Raw genomic sequence first — 12,856 nt, forward strand, 5'->3', positions numbered from 1 at the left:
CCCTCCGGGCATTTATGCCAATTAAATAAATTAACAATTGACAGTTAAAAAATTCTATAAAATAAAACGCCATTTAAAACTTTATGCGATACGTTATTGGAGTCTTTTTTTCTTCGCATTACGCGAGATGAATAATCATATCTCTATGAGTCTCTTAGAACAATACGTCAACGTTATGAACTTTAATACGCGTGCGCAGAACTTCGAACATTTGAAATACAACTGGACTCAAAATGAATCTCCAGATTTCAGCGTTTATAACGAATACTATCAAGGCCAAGGTACCTTGATATTCAGAACATTGATAAGGGAAATAAGCATACATTAGTACATATTCGTAGATATGAATGTTTACTGAAAATATAATTTAAATTTGTAAATCGCGAGGAAAATTTTATGAATATTTTTAAATTATTCGTTTTTCAATAATTTATAATTTTTAATAATGTATTCATTTCAGCAGCTATTAAAAAGAACTGGAAGTGCAGCTAGAAATGGCACATTCAACAGTATAAAGGCTGTCTGGAAATTGAATGTTTATTTAGTAAAAACCAAATGCCGCCTATTTAACGCCTGCATAAGACCTATTCTCCTCTACGGATGCAAATCGTGGCACCTCACTAGGGCCTGAATTTCGAGAATAGGTGTCTCAGAACAATCTTGGGTGTGCGGTGGTTTGACTTTGTGAGGAATGCATTAATAAGAGAACAGATGCAACAAACTCCGGTGGCTGTCATCTAGCGGAGGCGATACGGATAGCTTAGTCATGTGACGCGGATGCAGAAAGCCTTAACCACGGTTGCCTACGTTAATAATTAATATATATAGGTGAATGTTACACAGTGTGTAAAGTGGCCACTTAAACCAACCAATAACAAGTCATAAGCCCTGTAAATGCCTAGACTTCTATATTCCCTTCTTAAAAATGTTTTCCCTCTCCGTTGAAATAAAATAAAATTTAAAAAAAAATATATATTTATATTTATTAACATAATTACGTAATTTATATATTTTCAAATATTCAAGAGATGGGCCGCATCCACAGGATGTATCGGCGGAACGTGCCTGCCATGACTCCCACATATCAAGCTAAGTCCTGATAAAGAAATATCTTAGTTAATTTTGTAAATTTAATTGTTGTTAAATGTAATTTTGACGAGATTATATGGGAAGTTTAAATGAAACTTAATTAGCAAACGAGACAGATTGTTCAGTTAATTAAGTATTACATACTCGGTAAATAATGTTGGCGTAACCGCTACTTCCTCTACAGTGCTGTGGGGAGACATAACTCAAATGACGCTATTCTGCTCAGAATACCGCCAGTATGTTAAACGTTCACCCTCGAGCTGTAGGTAGGTACTAGTTAGATATTTATAATTCAGGATTGCTTACTAAATATAATCAAATTACAGTTTCAAATAGAATTTATATTCGAAGCGCTAACATTGCGGTTATTCATTGGGGTCAAAGCACCAATGAATGACTATTTAAGGTTCAGCTTGTAGTGAAATCCACATTAAACGTATAAATTTCATTATTTAAGCGTACGAAATAAAAGCAAACTATTTTTACTTTTGTATTGAAATACGAGTAAAACAATTATAATTGAACGTAGTTATGCAGAAAGCAGCCAGCCATAGAAAAGTGAAACTGAGAAAATAGCACTTTTGTGAAAAGAGAGAATAATCGAATCTACACAACAGTTGGAATGTTTTTGAGTATTACAAATGATAAATAATGAATACAGATTTTTTTTTAAATCAAAATTAGAATCTAATTATGTATTTGACCAGTTTTAATGATTTTTAAAGTACAGTAAGATTTTTTTTTTTTTTGGAAATTGATTAATGCCATTTTTGTGATCGACACTATTTTCAGAAGGTGATTAATACAGTTTTTGTGTGACAGCGGTTTGGCTGTTTTTAGGAAAACATATTATTGACCTTACTGCACCCGAAAACATCAAAATCTCTTTTTTTTATTGTGGACTAGCTGCTTTTTGCATACCTACGTTCAATTAATATTACTGAAAAAAAATAGCAGAATCTCCAGTAAATGACCATTACTACCCTAGTAAAAATTATACTCAGATTTAGTCATATCATAACATTATAAAACACCCTTACACATTAAAATATGGATATATTCAAAGAATTGCATAAGAAATAGCATGTAATAAAACACTAACCAAACCTTTCTTTTTAAGAACACTATCAATCTCAGAACAATAACGGAAAGACGCACTATTACCTTTTGACAACTCACAGTTTAAAACTGATGGATTTTTTTACTTACCAAAAAATGTGTCCGCCTACTGCTTTTGTCATAGTTTCTAGTGTTAACAGTTTTTCGATTGGACATATGTAGCAATTCTTATTATATTGTGTTTTATTGACCAATGGTCATTTACTGGGGGGTAGTCATTTACTGGTGCTTTGACCCTACATAAAATAAATATAAACAATTTGTCTTTAACCATTTTTTTTTTCTACCGGCCGGTGTCCATTATTTCCTGTTTAATTTTTACAGTTATAACTAAATATTTTATTGAAAGTACATATTATAGAGCTTTAGTTGTCCTTTTAATGACGGAAAGTGTGAAGTGAGATGGATGCGATCATTAAATCTAGACCGAAGTGAATATGAAGAACCTTCAATCCAGCGTTTTGCAAATTCAGAAAAAGCATTGTTATTTTGGCACTCAAGGCGTTCTTTTACTCTAATATTTATGTTTCCAATGTGAATCGCAATCTTTACAATTTAATTGGTATAATGACCTGTCATTGGCTAGTTTAAGTAGCCACTTTACACACTGCGTAACATTCACCATTCTGCACATATTTTAACATTTTTTTTTTTTTAATTTGTTGATGTTTTTTCGCGCATTTCCTTACTGAATTTGGTTAGTAAAGAATGAAATTTGATCAATTCTTAGTAAAAAAAAATTTTTTTTTTGCTTGTATGAGTGAATCCGCAGAAGGACATTTAGTCTTTAAAACGGATTCGGGTATGTGGTTGATGCTTTCAATGTTGATGTTTGTGAGGTTAAAGAGCTGAAACCTTTATTTATGCAGGTGAGATTCGTCTAGTGAATGTTTCAGAGTGTGTAAAGTCGCCACTTAAACCAGTCAATGACAGGTCATGAGCCCTGTAGATGCCTAGACTTCTATATTACTTTCCTTCTTTAAATTGTTATTCATCTCTGTTGTATTATTATGTCAACATTTAGAATTCATTTATAATTACTTTTGATTTCTCGTAAAAAATAAATACGTCTGCTCGACTGTAAGAACCGATCATAGCTCAGCCATATCGCTTATCAGCTGGAGAAGGAGTCATATGCCTGAACAACTTTAGATAGCTTTAGCCAGACGACAGAATTCGGTTCAGGATACGGCACTACCCGATGTAAAAAGTACCGCTTTACCCACTGTCAAACTAATGAGAGTCTTCCGTTATACTGCCCTTGCTTTTGCTCAAATCAGTGTAACGATAAGTGCATGCTGCTACCAGCTAAGGTAAATTTAATGCAACCGTCAAAATTTGCCGGTTGATGCCACCCGTCAATTTAACTTTGCGTTTGTAGAGTCTAGAGTCCATTATTCTTATAGTTTCTACGCAAGTCTACTGTTGAAAAATGTACTCACCCATAGTCTATTTTAAATGCTACAGAAATATTTATTTTTTTAATCTCTAAGTTCAGTCATATCCCTCAACAACTTTGGGAACTACACCGGCTACGTTTTCCGCGTTGGTGGAATAAAAACTCTGTTGGCTTATGTTTAGTGTAAGTGACTGTATTACTCTGCTCCAAAATATCTAAGGAAACTATGTTTTTCAGATAAACTAGCTGACAGACGTTTTACGCTTAGATCAGCTTCATCTACGGCGAAAAAGAAGGTTATAATACATATTTGCAACCAGCGCAGTAAATTCCTTAAACGCGTATATGCGGTCGCAGGCTCTATAGCAATAGAACGCTCTCCCAGCAGAAGTGCGAAACTGTAAGAGTGAAGTGACATATCTCAAAAAATTTTTAAACCCACCGGTCCTCTCAATCATTTTAATGATTTCGATGCACGAGATAACAAAGTAAATTGTTTTAAGTAAGTAAAAAAAAAATTGTTCACGTCAAGCACTTTGTTAAGCGCCCTTGAGAGATTATATTACGAAAATGACGCTTTGTACATTACTCATAATCATAACTAACATTGCATGATTTCCAAGACTGAAAATACAGGGTGTTATCATAAATACGGTAAAAGGAGAACAAATAAAATATCGTTCTCTTTTCTTTACCGAAAGCCTCCAAAGAAACATCACTAAAGCTCATGATTGTAAATTATTCGTGCCGTTTGTAAATTTGGTTAAAATAAATCTGTCAATTATATTAAAAGCGTGTCATTTAATGATAAAAATGTTTTATTTTAAAATCAAAACGTACCTTATTCTAAATAACTGCATTTAAATCATATTGAATCTGGATAATATAACGCCGGCATATATCTCAACGTGCGTTATATTTTTGTACAAAATAAAAGCAATTTTACGTTATAAGATAAAGAATTCAAAAGATGGGGTGAAGAATTTTGAAGAAAACAAAAAGAGCAACCGGGAAAGAAGAAAAATAAAATAATGGCAATTAGGGTTCAAAGATTTTCATTTCAAAGAAAACGTATTTTATTGTCCAGCATTTAAAACGAATGATGTGGTCTGTCGAAAAATAAAAAGAATTTCATCCTGAAGTAGACTATGATCAAAAACTTAAATGAGGTTCCGAGCAAGATATTTTGCTGCGCAAAAATTGCAAAATAAGTTATAAGGGAGAGATTAAAGTTTGATGCAGTGATTATAATAAAGCCACTTGAGTTCAATGTGCGGGTGCGATGCATAGTCATATATTTTATGATTGAAAATAATGCTTTAAGCCCTATTTTTAATTAAGATTAAAAATCAGTCTTGAGCTGTCAGTAGGGGCACGTTTTTCTGGAGGGTAAGATTCCATAATATACTGCGAACGCCCACAAGCAAAACTACTGACTAATCCAACTCGTTAGCGTCCACGTCGCGAACTCTGATCCTGTGATCAGATCAGAGAAGATGAAAAACAAGTTTCTGGCGCCTCCAAACCAGAACCGACCAGCTGATGGAAAGGGTGACCCTGACTGAAAAATCCACCACTCCGATCAAATATTATCAAAAATGACTATGGCGATTAGATCAATAAGCAGTCATCCTGGTTGCGGAATACAAAACTAGCGGGGGACAGAAATGCTTTTGCTGCACTCATCGCTGACGTCAGGGTGACCCGACAAGGCATCAGAATAAGAAGAAAAATAATCAAACGAATTATGGTTCTGCAAAAGTTCTAGACAATCTAAACAATGAGTTTGGTATTGGCGTCAAAATAAAAAAATATTAGCACAGCACCGAGATTTCAAGGAATGGGGAGTACAAAAAATGTTTTCATCCGCAGTGATCTGTTGTTTTTGCTACGTCACGCGTTGGTGCAATATTATTTTGATATACAAATATATTTATGCATGGAATTTTAATGAATATGGATGAATAATTTACGTAACATTATAATTTATTGAGTTTCATTATTTACTTTAATAACGACCCTAAATAATAAGAAATACTTTGAATCGGAAAGTGTGAGAACGCAATTATTCCATTAACTAAATTCCGTTTATATATGATATCAAAATATGAAAAAAATATCCTACTGAACTGTTTTTATTTTTTTTAAAGAATACCCAATTAAACTTCTATTTAGAGGCTTTTTAGCAGGTGAAACAGAGGAGTTATGGAAGGAGGTAGTGAAAAATACACCACAACACCAAGACCGGTTGAGAAAAAAATATTTTTTGCTTGCAACTGGCGAAAATCGAACCCGCGACGCCAGTTTCACGGTTAGCCGTCTAACCAACTAGCCACGGCACGACGCTTGTCAATTGTGCATTTTCAAACACGTTTATTACAAAAACCTTTCTCATTACGTATTTATAATCACCTGATTAGAAACTGGTTTATAAAATTATGAATAATACGGAGCACATTTTTTAACTCTTGTGTGGCTGTGATGCCCACTAGTCGACATAGGACGCAAGACTTGATACATCTCTCTTATTTAAAAAAATTATAAAACCGTATTTTTTGTCATCTTTGAATGGACATTTTCCCATCCGATTTGGCAGACAAAATTTGGGTAACTATGATAAATGTTAATACGAAAAATATTTATCCTTGCTACGCGAAGAATGAATGTCCGCTAATTCAGCAACACATCTATACAGATACCTCATACGAGAGAGAGCACAAAGATAGAAGACATAGCAAGAAAAACAGAGACGCTGTTCTGCTGCAAGTATTGTTTAAAACAGATTCAGTTTTCAGTCAGTTAATGACAGTGAAGGTGGACGCACGCGCGTAACATGAGCGGTGTATCTGTGACTTTTAATTAATTTTGCTACAACAGGGCTAAATTACATGTTCATTTGCATATTTTATAGAAAAATAATATCTCAACAGTATATGTCCATGTTTTTTATCCAAATGTCTGAACTTTAGAATATTCCTTCTTTTACAAGTGGTAACACAAGGTTACATCACCGCGCGCAAAGGGATTATTTACCACAGTCTTTCAAGAGTTAAATCACACAACTTCGTGAAAACTCCTTTGCAATATTCCTACAGTAGTAATTCGATTAAATCGTCTCGGAAGCAAATTTTCCAACATTTTAATAAAAAAGAAGCTGCAATAAATTGCATTTTTTGCGATACATTCCTCCCTCCATTCCCTCGCTCACCCTGTCCTGAAACTCCTCTCTCGGCGTGAAAACTCATTTTAAAGAGACACATTTTAGATTGCATTCATTTTTAGGCGAGGAAACCTGCACGGCTTTTATTATTTTATTTTATACCTATCTTGTCCCATTTTATATGTACGAGTATGATCACTTGACAATTCGAATAATATTATTTCATAAAAATAACAGTATATATTGAAAAACGATTTTCTCTTCGACGAAACTTTTTTATTTGATTTGAAAATCGTGCTGTGATTTTGAAACTACCGAACTTAAGAACTACTATTCGTAAACTTTTGTATTTTCCACAAAAAAATAATAACTAACGTGTACAGTCATATTTTCTGTGTCCGGGTGGATGAAAAATACAGTTCTTAATGTGAAATAAAACAAGAACATAAGTGTTTGCGACTCAATGAGCACTCTCAGGTAAAATTATTATTCTGCTTCTGTATGCACAGTACCGTGCAAATTAATGGAATAAAAGTAATTTTTGTCATTTTTTACGTAAAGCAACTCTCATATGTCAATTTGACAGTTGTTTAGCGCCAAAAATTATAACTTACAGTTCATTAGTCTTTTGGAAGCTCATATTGGTGTTTGTTTGTGTACTATCTGTTGTTATTTTTACATTTTCTCAATAAAGGACTAATTTCATAAATTGCTTGCATATTAAACAGTGTTTTTGAGTTAGTTAAAATCATGAATATCACGCCAAAGAAAGAGAAAAAGATTATAACCTTAAGTGAACACACATTAATGACTCAGAAAGAGATTGCAGATGGATGTTTTGTGAGTCAGGGAGCAGTCAGCAAGAAAGAAAAACACTGTCAGTTGAAGAAAAACTAATTGAAAAATGTGTAACAAACCGGAAAACTAGTGTCCGAGATGAAAATCTTTGATCAAAAATAGTAAATTAAACCTCAGAAAAACATAAAACAAACTTCAACGAGATTTGGCAGTCACAAGGGTGATGCTACATGACTCAACATTAAGAAAAAGACTCACTGAATCTGGAAAAAACCAATTCGACCACAGAAGAAACAACTCCTGATGGCACGGATAAAGCAAAGGCGCATTTGGGCTAGAAATTAAAAAAAAAACATTTGTGCTGTTTTCAGATGCGACCCACTTTCTTATGCAGAGATATCGCACAATTTTTTTAGAAAAAGTAGGGATGAAAAATTGACTGTGGCTCATATTGACCAAACGGTGAAATATCCTGTAAAAAATATGTTTTGGTGCTGCTTTTCGTATATAGAGACCGGATCTTTGATACTAATAAAAGGAATGGTGAATAACTTAAAGCATTAAGCTCTATTGGAGCAACAATTGAGTAAAAAACTGATTAAATGTGGTCCTTATGGTAAGGCTGTTTTTCAACAGGATTTCTTGTTACGTATCAAAGTTTATGCTTAAGTATTTAAATGTTTTTTTTTTTTTCTTTCGCAGTCTCAATCCTGGGAATTGGTTTGCAGCAAATTCCTGCATCTCGTATTTCATTATCTGCAGCCCTCTTCAGCTCGACATATGAGGCGCAGTTTAAATCTTCGCACATTTGCTCCAAATATTACCATCGGGAGTACCCTCTATAGTTTGTCCCTTCAGCTATTCCCTCTATGATGTTGTGCAGGAGACCCTCATGGCGCATAATGTGGCCGATCCATCGGGCTCGCCTCTCTGAGATGGTTTTGATTAGGTGCCTACCTTCTTCGATTCTGTTGAGAACCTGAGAGTAAATATATACAAATATAAAGACGTATTTTATGATAAAGAGGAATTTTATTCCATTGATGCGTACAATACTGTAACTGTGCATGGGCACCGCATAATTAAAGTGCGATGTCACTTTAAATGCCAGTCTAGGAATTATGAAATAAATTCTCGAGCGTAAAAATTTGTTTTAGAATAAATGTTTTATGTAACTCGTGTTTGGAACCAAACCCTCAACTTCTCACACGGTAAACAAACGCACTGACTATTTGACTTTGATTTTTAAAAAATACGTTAAAAACAGCATACCGATGCAACAGGTAATTTTTTAAGCTTTTTTAATAATATTTAATATTTTGCAATAATGTAAGTACATTTATCACAATTGAAATGATAAAATACGGACATATTTATTTATAATCATCATCATTCCCTTTTTGCACCTAACCGTGCATTGGGCACTGCATTAGTACACCAATTGCAGCATATCTTGATCATTTTTGTTACATGAAGGTAAGATGATCAGTCTTTCGCTTTATGTACTAGTTAAGGGACTTTGATATATTCTTGTGTAAAAAAGAGATAAAAACGTATTTGACCAACGCTTCGGGCGCGGACAAGGGAAGCGGCTGGGTAGAGGAGGGAGTTAGAGTTTGCGGAAGGAATTCTATTAAAAAAAATCAAGAATTTACTCGATTTTTAGATAAAATAAAAAAACATTAAAAAACGTTTTTTTTTTTTTAATTTCATGTCAAGGTTTTTAAAAAGTTAAGTGAAGTATTTTTTTAATGTTTCTCTGAAGTTTCACGGTTAGCTTCTGAAACGCCGTGTATAATAACAAATGCTGACAATTTTCAGTAGTCCTTTCTATGTTGTATTGTTTTTTTTGCATTTCCATAATTTTATTTTTTATTTAATGACATACTTATTATATTTCTTAAATTTCTGTAGGGAGACTGTAAAAATTTTTGTTGTCTAAATATACGTATTTATTCCGAAGAAATAAAATGTAAAAGCCACGTGACCGTGAATTTGATAAATATTAGAATCTACGCCCACCCAAGGCTGGATTAAAAAAATGTAATTCGATTTAAGAGTCCCTCCTAGATTGTAATAGTCACACTTGATCCGTATATCACTTGACTTCCATTTCTTCCACCTGCTACAACTCCTTTCCTCGACTAATATCTCCAACTCACAACTTTACAGCGTTTCGGGCCACTAAGCACTCCTTGCTCGGAGAACAAACTTCGGAGACTCGGCTTCTATTCTCGTATTTAGCTAAGCAAAGCAGCATCGACCTTTATTGACTCGCTGACATTTATACCGGCAAAACTTGACCTAACTTCTGGTAAATTATGGCAAGCGAGCATTCTACCGCTGAACATGATTATGAAATTAATATATCGGTGACTTGTATGAAGAGCGTCGGAGGAGTTAGCTTACCCATATGAATAAAGAAGAAAATAATTTATTAATTCTATTAATATTTTATAACTACTCGTAGATTGACAGTTTTAGCAACTATTTATGTTTTTAAATTTTGGTCATGAGGAAGATTGGCAAGATTTGACAAAAGCCCTTCATATAATTCACCAAACACAAGGTGAAAGAGGCAATGTAAACAGTAGACTAAAATCAAATTAAAATAATGCTTTATGACATTAATATTTGAAGCAGTTACTTTGTGGTTATTTATTGTAATAATATAAAGAAAAAACAAATTTGTTTAAAACCACTTTTTTTGCCTACCGACCGGTTTCAGAGCTTCACAAGCTTCTTTATCAGGGTATACCTAACCAAATAATACAAAATTCATCTCATTTAATCGTAGTTAATCCTTCAAAAAACACCGAAGGTGCCTATATAAATGTATATATTTTTTTATGAATTCGCAAACCATTTGATTGAAACTCATCTAAATTTTAATAAAGACGCTAGATTAAAAGTTCTTTATGTTGAAAATAAAATATTTAAATTAGACAGCTTGGAAATCTAAGAAATATAATAAAACGATTCATAATAAGAAACAAAGAATAAATTAATAAAAAAATATTTCCTATAGTTCACTCTTGTTTAGTTTTAAATATTGTATTCATCTCACTCTGAACAATGTGACAAAAAGACTTGACTTTTTAGATCCATATATTTTGATTAAATTTATTCGATAATATTTAGCAATCACTCATAAAAATAAAATTGGGTAGGATTCATTTGATAAGTATACCCTGATAAAAAAAGCTTGTTTAGATTTAAAACCCATCGATAGGAAAAAAAGTGGTTTAATCAAAGTTTTTATTAATTTATTTTATAATCTGCGACGGTACCGTAACTTGGTTAGACCATAATGTATATTTTATGCTATCCCAAGATACTGAACATACAAAATATTGTTTTTTCGATTCAAATTTTATTTTAATTACTCAACTTTAAATGGAGCAACCTAATAGATACAGGCACATTGGAATTTTTTACTTTCTTATATTTAAGGAAATTAATGTTTTTAAAAAATCTATAAGTTATTTTATTGACGCCTAAAAAAAATCAATAAAAAAAGACATTTAAATGTGAACATTCTTTCACGCATATTAAAAAATATATATTTATTCATATTTTCTGGGCTCTTGCGTACGACCTTTGTCAAAAATTCTAATTTAACGCCAAAACTATACTTAATTATAAAAAAATGTACATACTGTATTTTCATTTTGTTCACTTTTAGAATGTAAAAAGTTTTTTTGCATAAAATATTCAGTATGCACAAATAAATTATTATTTGTCTACACCGAAATAAAGTTATAAAATTATGGTAAACCTATTATAGGTAAGTTAATCGATTTAAATTTATTTAAAAAAATGTATCTCCGACGAATGTATTGTAAAACGATGGAGGTGCTCAAACGCATTCTGTAATTCTGTTGGTGAGACTAGCATTATGGACAAAATCAAGATTTAAAAAATTGAAAAAAATATTCGAAAATTTATTTATAAACCCTTACGGATTATTAAATTCATTTTACATAGAATAATATGCAATAATATCCAATCAATGCTTGATTAGTTTGTACACATGGAGCGAATGGACAACGAAAATTGGCTAAAATTTAATAATTTAATAATTTTCGTTAATACGATGCGAATGTTAATGATCGCAAAAAACAAGGAAAACCGAGAAAGACATAGCACTATCAAATCCAAAAAGCGCTTAAAGATGGACATGTCAAAAGTCGGAACAATTGGCGTGCGTGCATGATAATGTGTTTGAATGTACTTGAGAATCAAGGTCTGTATACAAAGATTGAGTGATATTGCCTTTTATCCTCTCTGCATATATTTGTTCATTATTTTAGCACTTTTTTTGCGACTGAACTTTCTAAGTAAAGCTTTTATTTATAAATTTATTTTACGGAAACAAACAGTCGGTAATGATATAATTTCATAAAAAAGATACGGTTTAAAGACAGGCCAGCAAAGTCTCTAAATAAAAATTCTACATATTAAATTGTGGTACAAGAAAAGGGTATGATTTTGCGTATTTGTATGAGAGTAAGTGTAGAGGTGTGTTTGTGTGTGTTTGTGTGGGAGTAAGTGTTTACGTGTGTGTAAGTGTGAGCATCATTAAATAGCAAGTGGGGTCGTATCGCAGATAGAAAAAATGAATCGTAACTTATTTTTAAATAAATTAAGGGGCGCATTAAATATATCAATAGATTACAAAAAAGCATTAAAGTGAGAGCAAGAACGATAGAGGAAAGAGTGTTGTTCATAGTTAGTGTTACAGACTGACAGATCAGACAGTCACGCAAAAGGGGACATTAAAATTGATTTTGGAGAGAGGTAAAGTAGTTTTTTTTTTGATAATTTGCAAATACAGGTATAGAGGAATTCAAGCATAGAGTTCCAGATACTATTTCAGATTTGTTAAACATTACTTTGTAACGACCGGAGCAGAAAATTCTCTTTAGAGCTTTGTTCCAATATTTGGAGAATTTATGCTAGGATTAAGTTTTATAACCAATAATAAATACAAAAGTAATTTCTTCAAATGGAATATGCTGCTTCCCGGAGATAAAATTACTTTATTCTAGAGTTTCAATGAGAATATGCCCTAGTTCTTTCGGAAATACGACAATCGGGTTTTAAATAAAAGTTTGAAAATATTTTAAAAATTGAATTAGAATTTTTTTACCGGCTCATCTGTTTTCAGCCACTTTTTAACCAACCAGTGATTATTAAATATGACATAATTGATAAATTATAGAGCTTGTAAGTCAAGTGTTTTTGTCATGTTTTTCTTTTAATGACGGGAAGTGTGAATTGAGAGAGAT

The sequence above is a fragment of the Micrasema longulum genome, unplaced genomic scaffold, assembly GCF_059751315.1.
Source record: "Micrasema longulum isolate JH-2025_06_02 unplaced genomic scaffold, ASM5975131v1 h1tg000361l, whole genome shotgun sequence".
Classification (NCBI taxonomy): Eukaryota; Metazoa; Arthropoda; class Insecta; order Trichoptera; family Brachycentridae; genus Micrasema; species Micrasema longulum.